This window comes from Colias philodice, unplaced genomic scaffold (assembly GCF_061535455.1).
Source record: "Colias philodice isolate Cphi_HAF_F1 unplaced genomic scaffold, ilColPhil1 Martin Lab GWU primary ptg000018l_1:1-1108441, whole genome shotgun sequence".
NCBI classification, from domain to species: Eukaryota; Metazoa; Arthropoda; class Insecta; order Lepidoptera; family Pieridae; genus Colias; species Colias philodice.
The window spans coordinates 716,978-738,339 of NW_028322190.1; the positions used below are offsets into that span (position 1 = coordinate 716,978).

General features: G+C 32.6%; 1 protein-coding gene across 4 annotated transcripts in view; it reads left to right on the forward strand.

Moving 5' to 3' along the window:
- Positions 1-21,362, forward strand: part of LOC149474844 (uncharacterized) — a 115,486-nt gene that overhangs the window by 83,378 nt on the left and 10,746 nt on the right. The window lies entirely within an intron of this gene.

Consider the following 21,362-nt stretch of genomic DNA (forward strand, 5'->3'; position numbering starts at 1 on the left):
ACTGCGAACATAAATCTTGAACTACTGAATCAGCATTTTTCTAATCCTCATTTTGTATTTAGTAATATAGAGAAACAAATGACATTAAAATCGGTTTCCCAAACACCAGCACCTGATTTTTCGCCCTTTATGTTTAAGCAGTTTACTGAGAGTGATGTCAGACGCAGCATATTGTCCATTGCGTCGAATGCAGTTGGTTGTGACGGTATTGGTCGTAAAATGATTATACCTATCCTTGACCTCATAATTCCTATTTTAACAAACATCCTTAACTGTTCCTTATCTTCAAGTACATTTCCTAAGTCCTGGAAAGACTCCCACCTTATACCTTTGCCTAAGAAAATTAATCCTTCTTCCTATTCTGATTATCGTCCAATATCTATCCTGACCTTTCTCTCAAAAATCCTCGAAAGATTAGTGCACGAACAACTGCAAAGATTTCTAAACCTGCACAATCTTCTAAATCCTTTCCAATCCGGTTTCCGATCCGGTCATAGTACGACCACTGCACTAGTCAAGATCACCGACGACATTCGTTATGGAATGGATAATAAAAAGCTCACTGTCTTAACATTACTAGATTTTAGTAATGCTTTTAACACAGTAGACCACGACGTACTCCTAAGTCTTATGCGTTGTCTCAACATATCGTCTCCTGTAGTTGACTGGTTCTCCAGTTATTTACACGGGCGACGTCAACGAATTTGCATAGATGAAGTTGTTTCATCGTGGTGTGACGTCAGTGCTGGTGTTCCTCAAGGCGGCGTTTTGTCCCCCTTACTATTTTCCATATTCATTAATACTATCTCAAGTAAACTAACGTGCGACTACCACATGTATGCCGACGATCTCCAAATCTACACCCAATCAACCCTTGACGATTTACACCAAGCCATCAAATTAACTAACAAGGATTTGCATAACGTTGTAACTTGGAGTGCGGCTTATGGCCTACAAGTAAATCCGTTAAAAACAAAGGTTATAATAATTGGCAGTCCTTCTCTAATTGCAAGGGTGAATTGGGTGAATCTCCCACCTATTACAGTTAACGGCACTTCAGTTCCTTATAGCGAAACTGTAAGGAATCTGGGGGTATACTTCGACAACACTCTTTCTTGGAAACATCATATCAGAGAGGTAAGTAAGAAGGTTTATGCAACTGTGGCGTCTTTACGACGCTTACAAAATTTCCTCCCTCTCCCGACCAAAATTTTACTAGCACAATCCCTCCTTTTGCCTATACTTGACTACGCCGATGTGAGTTTTGTCAATCTCTCCGTAGACCAGTTAAACAAGCTTGAACGTTTACAAAACCTCTGTATACGATTCATATTTGGTCTACGGAAATATGACCATGTATCTGAGTTTCGGTCTCAACTCAAATGGCTACCGATCCGATTTCGCCGGGATGCTCATGTGCTACATCTTCTTTATCAGGTACTGTTTTTCCCGAAAATGCCGAAATATCTCAAAGAAAAATTTGTGTTTAGAGGTAACAATGATGAACCTGTTCGGTCAACTGAAATGCTAAGATTAATAATGCCACAACACAACACCAGCTTCTATGACACTTCATTTACCGTTCAGGCAATCAAATTGTGGAATGCTTTACCTGTACATATAAAAAATGCACAATCCTTATCAAGTTTTAAAGCATTGGTGCGTGATTATCATTTCTCTCGCTGTACTTAATATAATTTATTTATATTATATGTATGAATATTAATTATACTATTGTTATGTAACATACTCTTATTTGTTTGTGAATATATATTGTATCTATTATAATATATTATATGGATATATCTTTACGCAGGTAATTTGTTTAGTCTTATATTTATTTGTTTTATTTCTTTTATAAATATATATTTATGCTCTACCCTTCACCTTTCCTCTAATTTAATTTCTCTCCGTACGTCCGGTTGTCTGGAAGAAATCGCTGCATAGCGATAAGACCGCCAATTGTTGTAATGTGTTCTTAGATTAAGTATTATTGTAATGATTCAGAGCAATAAAGTATTAATAAATAAAATAAATAAATAAGGTAAACCTATAAAAACCTAATCCTCCTGACTCAGTCATGTAAATAGTTGATTAAAGCATCCATTACAAAGCCAATGATCCAATCATCACCTTATTACGATTCAAGTAAAGTCAAAAGCAGGGAAAGAGACACGTTTTTAGTGTATAATTTGACCTCGCTTGTTGAAAATTCCTGAACGTAATACTAAGAGGGTAATGTCAGTTTTCGTCATAATACTGCCATAAAGGTTTTGTTAATGACCGTTTAGAATCGTGTTATGGAAATGATTATGGTATTCTGTAGTTGTTTAATGTGACAATTTATATGTATTATTATCATAGCTTTGGTTTAAATTTTTACGAACATTCTCTACAGAGGAGAGGAAATACAAATTATAATAAAGTAATGGAAGGTTAGGCTCATAATATTTAAATGACTAAATATAAGGTTTGTGTAATTTATATATCGAAAATATACGTACATTAAAACCTTTCCCACTAGTCATGCTTAACAAGCTCTACTTTAACAAGAAGATCACCCTTCTAGAAAGTTCTGATTGGCTATTTATGTTCGTAAACAACTAAACGTATTCATTGATGTACTCAGCCAAAGACTAGCTTTTAATTTCTATACCTGTGCTTCACAAGTACTTTAAGTTGAAACTGTCTATCTATCAGATAGCCACAGTTGTAAAAGTAGCGAAAGACACTTCAGTCTACACACATAATATTGAATGACATACGTAGTAATTAAATTCATAAGACAAAAGAAGATAGAGTGCCATTTAATTGGAATTTCCGTTATCAATGAATTTCAAATAAAAAACAAATGTTTAATATAGGCCGTCGGTAGTCCATACAATAAGTTTCAGCGGCCTTAATTAAATACTTAAATAGTCAAACACCTTAAATTTACCTAGGATTAAGTATACTCTACATTCTTTTATAAATTTACATGTGTCCAGCTACCGCACGTTTTGAATACTTCATGACTTACCATTTTCTGGTTTACAATACTATGGAGAATAATAATGGTCCACTTCTAAGTACACTGCTTTTAAATTGTAGTACGGTGTTTGTAGAAACGTGGACAGAATTTAATATTTTACGTGTTTGTATCCCTCAATTTATAACTGAATAAATATATGGGCTTCGTTGTGAATGATAAGAAATACATGTAAATAAATCCTTTGTGATTAATTGTTTTCAAAGTTGAGATCTAGATGGGACATTGGAATTAATAGATAAACCTACAATGCATTATTTATTTTTCTAATATTATGGATATATTCAAATTGTTAGATATAGTAAAGATATTACCGACAGCAAGTAGATAAAAGAAACATGTTCCTTTATTACAAACATGATGCATTTTTTAAATATTACATAATTTAAATAATATCTTAGATAAAAATGGATTTTTAAGGTTTCACATTGCTCTAGGCTAGAATAGTTTGAATGTCACATTATCAAACTGGACAAAAGTTCAAATCTAATTATAGAAAAACAAATGCATTATAATATATAATGCATAAATTATGAATTTTAATAACCAAAACTTCATGATTTATCTATTATATATATGCGTGCTGCAGTGAAATATATTATCATTTATCTACCTAACTATCATAATATTACATACATGATCATTTCAAAAAGAGATAAGTAAAGAGAATATTTCATTATAGGGAGAAAACGTTTATCAAAGAATACTATAATATAAGCTTTAAGGCTTAAGCAGTATTAATGATAATAATTGCTAAAATAACTCAAAATATGTTCAACTCCCAACAAAAAACAAAAGTACTTTGATAAAAAATTTCAAACTCAATTGAAAAAAAAAAACAAATACACATACGTGTAACACGAAAACAACTGTACGTAACGTAGAAATGTCAACAATTATTACATACACGTAAACAAGCCGTGGGGAGCGCGCGCGCAGTTGTGTCTGTTCATGTGTTAGAGGTTGGTTGTGTGCGTTTGTCACTGGTGTTCTATGTCGTAAGTTTAATTTTGTATTTTAAATCTATAATTTTGACATTTTTATACTAAATCGGTGAAAGCCCTATATTATTTGATGTTATAAAAATATATATATTTTTTTATATTTTGAAAATACTGGGATCTTGTTAACAAAAAATTCTTATTATTTTATTTAACCTTAGTAAATATGACATTGATACATATAATAATGTATAAAGCAAAAAAATATTTTTTTCTATCGTCGCAATTGTAAAAAAGAAATATACGGAACTTTCTTTGCTTTTTCAAATCATCTATTAAAAAAATATTTGAAAATTTGTGGAGTGGGGAAAATTATCTAGGTTTAATATAAATAGTCTGTGTATATTTCATGCTCAATTGACGAGCACAATGTGTAAGTACAACTTTAGCAGTATATCATCTAAGTTTTGTCGCCCGTCCAAGTAGGGCCCTTCTGGCCTCCTCCACTCAAGCGACAGCCCAAGCCGAGGTTCGAGATTCCCGTCAACGGGGGACGACCTTGCGAATGTCGCTACCAGGGTGAACCTTCAGTTCACCCCCGCGTCCGCGTTAAAATGTAGAAAGCCCTTCTGAGTTCTGGCTAACATTGAGAAACACCACACAAAAAAAATCATCTAAGTTTACATAAAGCAAATAATTTTATTTATATTTTGTAAATTGATCTATTGCCTATTCACTTTTGAAAATATACCAGCATTAATGAGTTTAAATTTTCAAAATAACTATGAAATCATGCTCTATGTGCACAACTATGATAGATCTGCAACATTGTTACGATAAAGGCAATCGTCACGGCTAATAAATTTTATCATATAATGCTGTATTACAAAATGTATGTAAAATGAACTTTACATAACCCGCGGGTTTGACCGTATCCGCTTTCTTTGTAACGAGAGAAAATTAATATGAGAAGGAAGTCATTCATTACGAGAAGTGATTTAGGAAGAATAAAATATTAGGTATATCTATGACACAATTAACAATTCGGAAAGATCAAAGAAATACGACGATAAATGTTTGTCTTTTTATCAGATATTTTCTTAAATCCTAACAAGAAAGACTTTTTAATAAAACATTGAGATTACAAAAAAATATTATATGCATTAATATCTATGTATTTTCTTTTTGTTTACAACAGGTTCAAGTTCTTACTAGTATTCGCAATTTCTTATAAGTCCAATGTATTTTCGTTTCCAAAACAAAATTGGTCCCGAAGCTTGTTTGAATATTTTTCCATATTCTTCCTAGTCTCAGATTTAGCCATCCATTTAGCACTTGAAATATTCATTTCGTTTAGTTCTACTAGTAGAAATATTTATATAAATTATTATACGTGACTATTTATGAAAGTGAAAGTCACTTTTGCTTTTATCTTTCGAAATGCATCAGATATTATCATCAAATTGTTCAACATGCCTTTATTTTATTCAAATTTATGTAAAGTGCTCTTTTAGTTTAATACTAGCTGTTGCCCGCGACTTCGTCCGCGATTCGGTCGTTTTTCGTCATTCGTCGTTTAAAAAAAATACGTGACACTTTATTTTTGAATGTTCTTAATTGTCTCTTATAAAATTTAACTACATTAAAATTGAATACTCTGATAAGAAAATCTTAAAATCATCGAAAATCATAGACATCGAATATCTGAGGAAAACACGAATGAATGTGATTTAAATTCTACATTTCTTAGTAATTAAAATAATAATCTAAATTAAATTTAGATTAACAGTTTGAGCGCACCATTATAGAATATGTACCTAAGTAATAAATTACGTTAGTTTACATAGTAACTTTACTAAAAACACGATGACTTTCTTTCGCGCTCGGTACCACAAACTAAACATGTTTGTGGTACGTAGCCCGCGTCACTTTACCCCCCACGAGTTCCCCTCCGTTGCTATGCGAAAATACATTCGTCGCCCTACTGTAGGAAAAATTGTAATACTGCGGCCTGGGCGTTATAACACGCTCAGGGAATTCCTGAGTGCTGATAGACTTCCGTCTATCGGCATTTATACCAATTTTATATTAATATCACCATCTTGAGGAAAAGCTTCTAATGTCGATTTAAAACGCATATAATATACGGATTAACCTGATGAATTAACATGTTCTAAAATTGTGAAATGAGTTCAGTTTTAAATTCGAGAAATATTGATTTCTTGTATTCGATTATTCGTCGTAGTCGAATACAAAATATATTTAAAGAAACTTAGGTTGGCCTTCAGGCAAAAGGGATCCTATCAAATGATAAACTTGACCTTGTATCTTAAAAGTAAGAATGAAAGGAGCATCTGATAATTGTTGAGCACCAAAGGATCATTTAAAACGCAATACTATAAGAGCTAATATTGTCTAAGAACTGTTTAGATTGCACATGTTCCTCTAAAACTTAAAAGCAGTGATTTCAAAGGTTCCGGCGTATCTTCAAACGAAAGCCGACTCCTTACTCCACTTTAAAGCATTACAAAAAGAACATACTACGTTAATATCGCCTATACAGAAGATGATCTGTAATCAATTGTGAGGTTATAAGCAAACCCACTTTTATATTATTTTGTCGGACCACACCACCGAATTTGTAGATTGATCTTCTATGTTTACCTCTAAGTCATTAAGACTATGTCGAAATCTGTCTGCAATAAGACGGGCCTCTCGCTATTCGTCCGTTTAAAGAGACCAATAGTTTCAATTCTTAATCTTTCATTAAACAAACTTATTAATCGTTCTTGTCTCAAATAATGGTAATATTCGCGTCCCTACTCTAGTCATTGCTTATGCTCATGTTCATCTTCGAGAGATCGAATAATATTATGGTGCACCCTATTATTTGTCAAACGGTCTTCATATTGAGTAAAAGTTTCAGAATTCTCGAGATAAAATAGGACGATCGTGATCAGCTGTGAGACGTAATTCGCTCTCAGTGAGGGTTTCGGTCTCACGGGATAGTACAATATGCCATTTGCGATCAGCTGTGAGACGTTATATATACCCTCAGTGAAGGTTTCGGTCTCACAGGATAGTACATGCCGTTCGCGGTCAGCTGTGAGCCGCAATTCTCGTTGTGAAGCGGTTTCAGGTTCGGCATAACACATGTTGTTTTCGGTCAATAGTAAGCCTCTTATCTCTAACGATCCTTGAGAACTCTTATTTCTCATTTTCTTAACTTTGCTCGAATTTCGATATATAAAGATTTTTTAGGTGGCACTGATGCGGGTGAATAAAAATTAAAACGGACTAAGAGTGTTATAATCTCAATCATCATCATCAATACATATAATAAAATTGTGGAAAAGTGATGTCTGTACAATTAAAATATGTAGAAAAAAATTAGCAGGTGCGTTATTATTATCGAGAAATCGAGAGAAACCATTTTTTTCTCTTAAAACTCCCCCCTCCCACTTCCCGAACTCCGATTGACCGTAATTTATTTTTCCTTACATTTTTATCATATCCTTTTCTAATGGGTTTCATCCTACTGCGATTTTTTTTTGTTTCAAAAATTATCTACCCTGGTGTAAAGGTAAATTTTCCACATAAAATGTCCTTTAAATTATGTCGTATTATATTTTTAACCCCCGACGCAAAAAGACTGGTGTTATGTGTTTGACCGCTATGTATTTCTGTGTGTGTGTGTGTGTCTGTCTATGGCACCGTAGCTGGCTAACAGGTAAACCGAATTAGATGCGGTTTTTTTTGTTAGGCAGAATATTTTCCGACGCTGGTTCTTAGATAAAGTGTATCAAAATTGGTTCATCCACTTATTATACCTACATAGGGGTAAAAGTGGGAATGAAAAAAATGAAAGTTATAATTTATTTTTAAAGATCGTCGGGAAGTTTATGAAATTATTTATTCCTTTTTCTATACACTTTTCTTCGTCTAAACGGTTTAGTTACGTGCTCTCTCTCTCTTCAGCCTTTAGTTACGTGCGTGAGACAGGAAAGATCTAATTTGGATTTGTTTCTGGATTTGATAAAAACTGAGTATTGATTAAGCTGATCAGTGGCTACTGGCTACACCATAGATTATTAAAAACATCCGTTTAAGAAAGGAAGGAAATAGAATTTGCTCCTCTCCCCCCCCCCCTGGTTCCTAAAAAATAATATGACATAATTTAAAAGAAATTTTACGTAGAATTAGTTAGGCATTTCTTTTTTGATTTTCGATATTATATACTAATCATAATTTTTAATTACAATATGTAGTAACTATTTGGTATAGGTTAGGCATTTCATTTCTTGATTTTCTTTAATAATTTGGTACGTTTTTTAGCTCAGTTTAGTAAGAAATTTTAATAACAATTCTTTTAATTATTTATGGTAGTACAACAGTACAGTATGGTTGTACGTATTTACTCAATAATTGTATGTTAAGTAGTAATTCAGCATGGGCGTAGCCACGGTGGGGCTGGGTGGGGCGCTTACCCTGGCTTTGATCTGGTAGGTACTAATTGTGAAGGGGAGTGGGCGTGGGCGTGGGATTGGGACTGAACGTGGCATATGGCGTGGGAGTGCGAGTGGGCGCGGGAGTGGGAGCATGAAAATAAAAATGATTTTTTATTGTTGCCCCACCCTGAGCCCATGGTCATAGGTCCCATAGTCACTATTCCACGCGAACGAAGTCGCGGGGACAGCTAGTAGACAAATATAATCAGAAAGCTTTGAACTCCTAAGCTCAACCATAAAAGATAGACATTTATGATGTCGGGAGATATTTTTTATATAATATGGAGAACATTTCTTTCATACTTGATTTCTGTGTAGCTTTAACCATTAAGATACACGCATTAAGAACGCACACGCGACGAAAGCTTAAAAATGGAGTTGCTGCTCTGCTCACGAATATGAAAAATAATTGTACCAAGTTTCGTTTAAATCCGTCGAGTAGTTTTTGTTTCTATAACGGTTATACAGACAGACAGACGGACAAACATTTTTGACGTCGATGTCGATCTCTAATCACCTCGTGATAGTTATTTAGGAAATATATTTCATGTGCAGAATTGACCTCTACAGATTTAATATAAGTAGGTATACATATATTTAGATTCCAATTTCCATGTAACGTTAAATTCGACTATATAATAACTAACAGACAACGCAGGTTACTCTCGTTTCCGTAAGTTGAGGCGGCTACATATTCGGTCCTAATAACATGACTTTTTGTGAACGAAACGACAGCGCGGTTTAATTCTATGGCAACACCATCAGAAAAAAGGAAATATTTTTAACTTTGAAAAAATATTATGATTTACACTAATAATACTATTTTAACATTAACACAAAATATAAGACTGTCAGTGTGTAAAAATAAATCCAGCTAGTTTCACATCACACTTATGTTTATAATTAGGTATACGACATGAAAATATATTAATTACCAAGCAATAATCATACAGATAAATACTGAACAAAAGTATTAACAGTCAAAGTATATTTTTACTAACAACATGTAAATGACGAAGGAATAATAATTATCAACGAACTAACCTTTTTGTATTAGAGTCCCGCCTCGTGATCGAATCATTAAAACACGAAGATTTTTAAAAATGTAACCAATGAACACAATCAATATTAGATTAACTGTAATGGTGTCTAGTTTGACTTAAAATAATATACATCTACCCTCACTTTTAAAAATGTAGTATATTCACACGAATTATATAAGCGCACCTTATAGGGAAGGGAAGATTTATTATGGGTTAAAGAGTTAAATAAATAAATAACATAATTATATTTAAATTATTAATTTTTAACATTGTGTTTGATTTGATTTTTACGAAATCTCATAGATGGCGCTGAATCAAATTTGTCTTTATAGTACTAAGATTCATTAAACAGTTTCTCTGCCCAAATTACGTAAATGACGTAGTTTTTATAGTGTAAAGCTAGATAATAGCATGGCTTACTCAAAAACAACATTTAAACATGAGTCTTTAGATTGTACGCTGTCGTAGTACACGGAATACGTAAGAAAAGTAAAGGTTCACAGCTCCTCCCCCGGAGGTGATAGCATGATAATATGTTTAAAAAAACCTCACACGACCTGTTAGTAATATTCATGCAAAATTTGAAGTCAATCTATGCAGTACTTTTCGAGATTAGCTCGGACAAACATACAGACAAACAGACAAACAGACAAACAGACAAACAGACAAAAATTCTAAAAACTATATTTTTGGCTTCTATATCGATTATAGATCATGGATTATGTATTCTTTTAAAAAAATATTCAATGTACAGTTTTGACTTTCCTACGATTTTATTATATGTATAGATTATAGATAACTATTTTTACAGACTCAATTATAAAAAATACTTACAAACAATTATTATGCTAGGTACTTTCACATATCTACGAATTCATATTATATAATTTGCTGTTAATCTAAATGATTTAATTAATTCATTTCAATTGTTTTCTCAAATTATTATTACATTAAACTAACGCTCTTCCCGGCTCCGCTTTTACCCGATAATAAAAGAAAACAAAGCCTTCAAACATACATTTTTGGTTCAGTAGCTTTTGATTTCAATTAAAAAGCATGAAATAATAATATTATGTATGTCCTAACACTTTCGTAAAGATTCTAATGCAAGCAAATATATTAATATAAAGTGTTGTATTTATTAAGCAACTAGCGGTCCGCCCCGGCTTCGCCCGTGGTACATATTTACGTTTTCTCTACGTAAAAACCATCCTCGTACTTCAAGGAATATAATAAAAAAAGAATTATCGAAATCGGTTCAGCCGTTCTCGAGTTATGCGCTTACCAACACATTTTGCGATTCATTTTTATATATAAGATTGTGTTTAAAGCTCACATAAAATATATAATTAATTGAAAAATTATATAAATCGACAGCCATTTACATATTAAAATGATGTGGAGATGAGACTTGCATAAGCATGTGTAATATAACCATTTATCATGTAAGTATCAATTGACGTGACAATGTATTAAGTAATATTATAGATATTATTGATAAATAATCGAATGAAATATTATGTAAATAGGTTTAATTGAATAATAGGTGCGTTTTAATCCAGGTAGATAAGACGTATTGAGAATAAATAATGTATGGCTTTTGCAGCTGAAAGAATATAAAGGTGATTTAGGCAGGCATCAGGCAAGATATTTTAAATTGAGTTTACAAAAAATAGTCGCTTACGGCGTAACAAAATAAGGTTCGCTAATTGAAAAAAAATAATGTGGCTTTAAAAAAATAGTAAGAGAAGAAGGCTCCGTTACTAAACTGAATAAAGATTATAGTTTGTCAGCTGAGCAGTGCAGGAAGACGACTATTAAAACTAAGCATCTAAAATAAAATACACCTATAACGTTACTATGGTGGCATATCGTAATAAATATATGAAGAATATTGACAATAGCAATGCAATTTACATAGAGGTGACCTTCGTGATGTCATCCCACGAACCATCATTATGTTGTGAGCATTTGCGATTATAATTATATCATTTTAAGTGTTGTTAAGTTCAAGTCAGAGTCAGGGATATATTATACAATTATGGTTACAAGCACTACAAGCCTACACTTGTAAAGCAAAAAAGCGTATTTTAAAAAAAGTGTCTCGGATAATAGAAAATAGACAATAGACGAAAAATCGATTACTTAATAAGAAATGACAGAACTAAACATTTAGGACATTATAAAAAATGAAGATATATCAATAAAATACTTTAAACATGTCCTAAGCACCTTAAAAGACAAAATTAAAAGTTACTCACTATATTTTTCGTTAGAATCAGGGCATAACAAATCTGAATTAGCCAAGGTGTGCGTACCTATAGTAAACGTTGCGTGTATGGAGTTACATTATATAAAACTGAACTATGAAAAACTTCGTATCTTATAAGAAACTTTTTACTTAATTTATTGGGTTTGATTTCATGACCGGTTTAAATGAAAATAATAAATTTAATGATAAATATTTTCACATTGTTTCGAACAGAAAATAAAATATTATGCATTTACTTACATATAACTTTACTTACATTTGAAAAATCATAAACACAAAATAAAGTTAGTTTACAATCGACGGTTTGCCATCTAGATCGCAAATTATACCGGTAATTAGATTATGTAACTAATTTCATAATTTTCAACACCTTGATTTTCCAAGTTTATAAACGCAGCCCTGACATGATTTAATCTATACTAATATTATAAAGCTGAAGAGTTTGTCTGTATGTTTGTTTGTGTGAACGCGCTAATCTCGGGAACTACAGGTCCGATTTGAAAAATTCTTTCAGTGTTAGATAGCCCATGTATCGAGGAAGGCTATAGGCTGTATATCATCTCGCTAAGACCAACAGGAGCGGATCACTGCGGGTAAAACCACGGAGCACAGCTAGTTCAAATATAAAAATAATGCATTACGAACAATAACATAATGTACAGAAACAATGTTTGATATTTATGGATAATAAAAATAAGGAAGAAAATCATACCGCACGAAGCGGGGACAACATACTAATAAATACAGCGTAAAAATGATTAATTTCTGACACTCCATAATTACAATAAAAACTAAAAACTTGGGTGTAACCTCCGCTGATGTCATGATCAAATATATTCAACAGGTTCTACTTACTATTGGATGTAAATTATCAATTTTTTATTTTATTTGTAATGAAAAAGTGTTTTTCATCGCTAGTTTTTCATCGCTAATGTTAATATGAGTTAATATGCTTTATTGCGCAGTTTTGACGACATAGAGTCAAAAGTTAAAAATTTACATCAAATGCAATAATCATAATCTCTGCAACAAAGAAAAAAACATAACTATCACTTCACTTATCAACCGTAACGCGTATCTTTGTAATTATTTCGTTCAATTTTAAAAATTGTATTTTTAGGACCAGTGTTGATTTTACCAAAGTTTTAAGTACCATAGATTTATCGTATGTGGTAAAAAATTACTTTTAGGTACTAAAAAGTTATTGAGAGAATATTGAGCTGTATAGACGGAACATTTTACAAATACAATTAATAAAAAAAATATGTTTCGAAAGAGATAGAGATAGAATTTAAAAGAGATAGAGTCTTGGTCTTGTAGTAACTGTTAGTTCCAAGATAGTTAAGCTTTGTAAAACAATAAAGAACAAAATAATAACAACAATTAAACAATTTCCCGCAGCGTGTAACACGATGATTGACGGACAGTTATCCCGATTAATTTTACTTTATTTCCAACAGCTTTGTAATATAACGGGTTCAAACTGTTTTAACATACTGAGCTATATTTTTATTTGCCTATAAAAATAATTTAAAAGATCTAAATACAAGGTTAGATAAAAATAATCATTTTCTGATACAAATACTAGAGTTTATATTGTATTGTTTTCCCTATTTCTATGCAGTTGATGCATGCACGATTATTTATACATTCGGTATACACATTCAAAATTCAAAAAAATTCAAAATTCCTTATATTGGAACAATAAAAACACACAATACAAAAACTTTATGAACGATGGCACCTATAAAAGCTTAAAAAAGCTGTGGCACAGGTGCCAACGCCCGCCTCCATACATTAGAAGTTCCACTGACTAACATTTTTACATTAATATTTCCAAAAGAAAAACCACAAGAAAAAATAATTATTCTCTGAAGTCTAATTTAAACTGAAATTAGTCCGTGCATCACAGAAATGATATTGCTTCATGAAAATTTTGTCCGAACGATAATTTTCATATCGAAAAGTTATTTTTAATTACCTACCCTGACTTGTAAGTTTTTTTTTTTTTGTTCAACAACTTTCAACAAACATTATATTAACATAATGATGAATACACCTAGTTAAAGCATCCATTTCGTAAACAGCAATAACAGAAGATCATAGATTACAGACGGCCATTAATAATGAATTTTAATTTTTTATTGCATTAATATGATTTGATGTAACATAACTGTTCATGTTAGGAAATAAAATTGTGCTATTAATAGGTAGTTTAATGCTAAAACTTACATTTGAAGAAAATAAAATGTTATACTATTATTGGTATTAAGGGTAAAAGGGAGTGTGTAGGTACGTCGAGACAAACTTCTATTTATGTGCAAAGACACTTTAATAACTCTAATCAAAATCAAGAAAAAAGGACCTTTATAAAATGATTTTTTCATGCAGATTAATGAATTGTCACAATCACTGTTCTAACAAAGGAAAACTACTCGATGAAACGGATATGTCCTCGAATAAACAAAAAACATTGTCTGTCATCTATCAACCAACGCACTTGGCCGTTTTAGTGGATGACGTTTTAAATGAATACCTAGCTAATGCATGCTTTGTTATGATTAACTCGTATTAATAGGGTATTTTCATCGATCCTTGATAAGTGTAAAAAGTTGGAATTTAATCTGTCCGTTAAGAGTGGGTAAAAACCATTGAGTTACTATGTACTATGTACTAGAGACGGCATCGCTACTACACTATTTTTAACACGAGTTAGAGCCAAGCGTCTCAAACATCGCTTATATCTATGACTAACTAGCCGCCCCACGCGCGCCCCGTACTGCCGCGCCGCGATTGTTGCACAGATTTTGTTCGTGGTGTCCTCTCTATACGTAGTAATAATACATCAATATGTATTATTACTACGTATTGCGTATTGACCACGTATTGACCATTGGGTCAAAACCGAGTTTAAAATAGTCGGTTACATACAGGTAAAGCTAATAAAAGTGTGTTAAGACTAATATCATGCTATTTATTTTTCTGATTATTTGGTAATGTTTTCCAAAAATCTTTGTACAAATATTAGTTCAAAACAAGTCCCATTAAGTCATCTGTCGGTAAATACATATATCGGCACGCGAGGTCGCCTGTCCTCAAACATCATTGTTTGCGAACACACCGTGAAGCTGTCCTAGTTACGCTGAGCTGAGTTAAGTGTAGTAATGTATGATTTACATTAAACTGTATATATTATGATATGTTTGCTGTATTTCTCCATAAGCAACACGTAACCGGTGAAAACGATTCGTCGATAAAAGCAACATTTTGTTAGGTTAGTAAATTATTAAGATAACTATTGATATTTTTTTGTATTTGAAATCACTGTTTGATCGATAAACGCTCAATTTAGCTCAATTTAGATATTTCTTATGAATAATAATTATTCAAGTTACTTTTGTGACTAACCATAGACTTCTTCGTCCATTAAAACAGCTGCTGTCATAAATTCCCGCGCTTACGAACCATCTTGAAAAAAAAATTTGACATGCATTTGCGTCTATGGTTATCACTAACATTATCCTGTCTTCGAAGGACATTACATTATGGTCGAACAATGAACACATGGACATGCCCTGAATGTCTGTCATTGTTTAACAACAATATAGTAGTCATAATATAAATTATTTGTTGAATCATTGCGCGTGGGGCGGCATTTTTGTCGCAGTTATTCGAATGTTTATTCAATCGTTCTATTTCATTACGATTGATTAAGCTAATATCGACATTTGTGTATTTATAAACAAACCTTATAGAACTAGGTCCCGTCTATGTGTACTTTACTCACGTAAAAATCAGATCCGACTACAACAATAAACAGCCATTATCATATTGTCCATCTTTAATTGTTTTTTTTTTAGGATATTTTTTATAATGGCTACACTCGCGTCGCCAAAAAGCGCTTGTTCAAAATTGGTAATAAAGTGGGTCTTATTCTCAAACTCATAATTTGTAAGTGAAAATTAGATTTGAAATCGTAACTAAATATGCACAGTTGGCACAAAATGTTTAAACAGCTGTGTGAACACTTCGTAACACCATCGACACGATCGTGACAAGTTTACGTTCTTAGCTTTGTTTATAAGTTTCCAATTTAACATTTAAATACAGAAGAAATGTAGAAAGTTTTAGACTACAGGCCCGTGTTGAAAAAATTATGGGTCATTTGACCCACCACCTGACCTATCTAGAATGATATAAGAGCATAAAAAAATAAGATTCAGCACTATGACGTCACTTGTAAGCTGTCCACCTGAGTGCAGATGAGAATTCGAAGGTTCAGGTAGAGATTTTCTCCCCCTGTCTCCATGATTTTTGTACGGCGTTGCGGAATAATTGATTAAAAGTAGTATAGAAATAGTATGACACAGATGCCGTACAAAATCAAATGACCAAACTTACCCCGGCAACTGTCGAAAAATAAAAATAAATTCCGACTTTGTGGACCATCATTTTCGTACGGCATCTGTGTCATACTATTTCTATACTGCTTTTAAGCCATTATTCCGCAACGCCGTACAAAAATCATGGAGACAAGGGGAGAAAATCTCTACCTGAACCTTCGAATTCTCATCTGCACTCAGGTGGACAGCTTACAAGTGACGTCATAGTGCTGAATCTTATTATTTTATGCTCTTATATCATTCTAGATAGGTCAGGTGGTGGGTCAAATGACCCATAATTTTTTCAACATGGGTCTGTAGTCTATTTATTATATAAATAAAATGAAACAATTTAGAATGCTGCAAGTAATTAATGGGAATAACATAAACACGTTAATGGCGGCAAAAGATAACGAACGAAATGTCAAAGAATTTTATGTAATACATACTAGCTTTCCGCCCGCGACTTCAACCGCGTTTTCAAAGAAAATCCCGTTCCCGTAGGATTTCCGGGATAAAACCTATCCTTATATAAGAGCATATATGTCCTTTCTCGGGTATCAAAATATCTCCATACCAAATTTCATGCAAATTGGTTCAGTAGTTTAGGCGTGATTGAGTAACAGACAGACAGAGTTACTTTCGCATTTATAATATTAGTATGGATTAATCGGTAAATAGCCACCATAAACATTTCACAGTACGCTAAAAGTTATATTAAGTTATTAAAACGATATTAATTGAAAATTTCCTGTCTGTTGTCTTCTGTATTATGCCCATTTTAAAGATTAATTTTACAAAAATTTAATCCGCTGAAAACATTGAGGTATTATTACTACGTAGTACATTAACTCAATGGCTGAAAACTTAATGAACAAATATGATTATATTATACATATTATTATTCCGGCTTCCAGGATATACACGCTTGTCCATTTTTCTCTCCATATCTATAGGTATGCATTCCAAATTTCAATCAGACCAGTTCAATAAGAGAGGAAATCTTTCCTATTTACAGATTTTCAATAAGGATTACAGTGTGATTACAGATCTAGTAAATAGTAATAACGATATGTGTTGTAACTTTTCACAGCATCAAATTAGCTATTTTCTCATATTATGCAAATTGCAAAGGCAACCGGTTACTAAATTCGCTCCAGTGTGAACAAATGCGTTACTTGTTGTATTCTTTCGAATTATTTCCTATTTTGCGACATTTGTCTCCGTTTCTAATTGGTCATTGTTTTGTGCGCGTAGGGTTTTTCAGATACCTTGTATTATTCAAAGCATTATTGCTTTGCCATATCGGAGTCTTAAGTTCAAACTCAAAGAACAAAGCCGCTCTTACCTGTTAGCTGTTAGGATTATAATTAATTATTATACAAATGATTTTATAGTATAAGTATGCACTTTCTTTGCACATCAAATAATATAGAAAGAATCGTAATCCTGATATGTTTTACGTGGGATTTTTATATCTCCATACCAAAGTTCATGCAAATTGGTTCAGTAGTTTAGGCGTGATTGAGTAACAGACAGACAGACAGAGTTACTTTCGCATTTATAATATTAGTATGGATTATACAAATGATTTTATAGTATAAGTATGCACTTTCTTTGCACATCAAATAATATAGAAGGAATCGTAATACGTGGGATTTTCATATTCTTTAGTAAAATATCGTCCCTATAACTATATGTAGTTTTCTAGATAGTCGAAGATTGAAAATATTAATTTCGTGTAGAATCTGTTAGTTACACCTATACAGGGTGTCCCAAAAAGTAGTGATGAACGGAAGCTGGGAGGTAGAGGACCTAGAGAGCTATCCGAATCACCCCCATGTATGTTATGCGATTTTTCGTATTTTCGGAGTTATGACATTTTTTTCAATTTTTCATCTATCGCTGAGTACGATGAGATTTTTATTTATGGTGACGTGACTTATTGCGCTAGATGCTTGATTTGTTTTTGTGTGGTAAGCTGAAAGATAGGCCAATTCAGTATGGTAACATTTACTATCGTTAGATCTTCGAATGGAATAAAAAAAGAATTAAATGCCAAGAAAGATAAAATTACCCAGTATGTTCACAACTTCAAGGGCCCATAAAAAAATAAAATCACATAAAAAAAGTTTTCCATTTGGCTTTTAAAAACTCGCTCTATCTATCAGGTAGCTACCCTAAAAATTTCATTTTATTATTCAGAAGGCTTCAATCGAAAAATTGAAATCTAAATGTGGTAAGTGCAAAAATTTTATTAACATGATGATCATTAAAACCAAATTAAAACCCATAAATAGGTGTTTAATTACCAGAAATTTTTAAAATAACCCCGCTGTTGCTCAATGCAAGTGCGACATCACCGTAAAAAGTTGTCTTTTAAATGTCTGAATGCCCTTTTATCATTTTTAATGGTTTCTTCTGCTACTATGAATTTCCGGGTTATTTCGTCCAAATTGTAGCATTCTCTCAAGTAGCCGAGGTCTTTTTAGTATCCCCATTGAAACAAATCAATGGGGTTTAGGTCGAGGGACCGTGCAGGCCAGGCTTTAAGGCAGGCGTCACCAGCGCATGCGCAGGCTGCAACGACCAATCCATCTTTCAGGGTATCTTTGCCCTTTAGCCTGGCCTCGACGGTCCCCGGACATAAACCCTATTGATTTTTTTCCGTGGGGATACTACAAAGACGAGAGACTGCCACAATTTGAACGAAATAACCTGGAAATTCATAGTAGCAGAAGAAACCATTAAAAATGATAAAAGGGCATTCAGACATTTAAAAGACAACTTTTTACGGTGATGTCGCACTTGCACTGAGCAATAGCGGGGTCATTTTAAAAATTTCTGGTAATTAAACACCTTGTTATTGGTTTTAATTTGTTTTTATTAATCATCATGTTAATTCAATTTTTGCACTTACCTCATTTAGATTTCAATTTTTCGATTGAAGCCTTCTGAATAATAAAATGAAATTTTCAGGGTAGCTACCTGATAGATAGAGCAAGTTTTTAAAAGCCAAATGAAAAACTTTTTTTATGTGATTTTATTTTTTTACGGGCCCTTGAAGTGGAGAACATACTGGGTAATTTTATCTTTCTTGGCATTTTAATTCTTTTTTTTATTCCATTCAAAGATCTAACGATAGTAAATGTTACCATACTGAATTGGCCTATCTTTCAGCTTAGCACACAAAAAAAATCAAGCACCTTCCGCAATAATTGACGTCACCATGAGTGAAAATATCACCGTACTCGGCGATAGGTGAAAAATTGAAAAAAAACGTCATAACTCCGAAAATACGAAAAATCGCATAACATACATGGGGGTGATTCGGATAGCCCTTTAGGTCCTCTACCTCCCAGCTTCCGTTCATCACTACTTTTTGGGACACCCTGTATACTTAGAATTCTTCCTTAATCAGCTTTTCCACAACATCATTATGAACTAAAACTACATAATGATACTGAAATATGTGTTTAATTGTGGGAAAACGTGTCAAGAAAGCAACGTCGATTTAATGAAGGAAAACACAAAAATATTTCTTCTTCAATAAGCGTGATCTCGAAGAATCGAATTATGAATGATGTCTGTATAAAAAAATGCGTTTTCTTATATTCGGTTTATTTGAGAATTTATTGTAATTCGTAAACTATTTTGAAAAAGGCTTATCTAATGAAAAAAGAGTCATAAAATAATTACGTGTATCGGAACATGCTAGCACAGACTAATAATAATATACTACGTATACAAATGCTAGTATTATCTATTTATCTACGTTTTCAAATAACAAAGCAATACACAGTTGTTAAAATATTGCTGGTTTAATTAATTGCTATGTGTAAAAGTATACTTGTTGTTTGGTTAATATCTATTTGTATGGTAAAATAATAGATAATATAATATAACGAATGACCTCATATGTTTATATTCTATTTAAACCATTAAATAACAAAAGCAATAAATTATAACCACGAAAAAGCCATTTAATTTAATAGGAGTGTATTATTTAGACATTGTTCTCTTTATATTAATACGATATTATGTTTAATCGTTAGACGCAATTGCCAATCACAATTGATATAGGTACATAATAGATCGACTGAATTAAAAACTTCAATAAATTAGTTACGTTTTTTTTAGATTGCAAGATTGTTGTATCTAGACGGTCACCGTTGGGCTTTAGTGAGGTATGGCTTCGTGCGAGTCCCACATACCCCCTTGGACAGCAAAACTGCCGAGGGGGATGCATAAATGCATTTTCCAACGTTAAAAAAAGCAATTACAATTTCATTTTAGTTTAAAGATTATAATTATTCGCGTTATTAATTAATGATAGAAAAATCATAATATATTAGAAAATACCTATAGCTATAAGCAAACGAAGAGCCAACACAGGAACTTATTATTATGAATCATACACAAAATAGATGGCACATGATGTTTGTTCATCTCGATTCGCGTGGAACTAATAGTTGAATTAGATCGTTATTATGATATTTGAGCGGGAAATTGTTTGGCGGAATTCCTTCACGCGTGTCACGTAAAGCTGCGTTTTCCTTGATAGCAATAATGTAGTTAGATAAAACATATTATATTTGTAAAGACTTCCGGACAGATTGTGGATCACCGTTACTACTGGAGAAGAGGCAAGTTATTCCATGTACCTGTATCGTTGTTTTAAAGTCATTTTAAATGTTGTTTTAATTTATTACAAATTTATTTTTCGTATGGATTATAATTAGTAGGAAATTCGATAATTTAGCCTGCAGAAGTCAATACCAGACAACTTTATAGAATTTTAAAGGATTGCAGCCTGTGTCTTCAATCAAGATAATCTTTAATTGCAAACCTTTTAACCAAATTGAACGTAAGCCCTGCACTTATCCTACTCAATCAAACTGTTAACCATGCATTTGAATTACGCAGTAATTAGCGAATCTAAACAATAGGAACCACGCATCCAGTGAGGCCGCTTACGCAAGGATGGCCCAGATTTTAATCATCTGCTTTCCATTGCCTTTGTTATTAAATAATACTCACACTATTTGAAAATTGCATTGTGGGTTCATCTTATATATAAAATTCTCGTGTCACAATGTTAGTCTGCATACTCCTCCGAAACGGGTGGACCGATTCTCATGAAATTTTCTGTGCATATCGGGTAAGTCTGAGAATCGGCCAACATCTA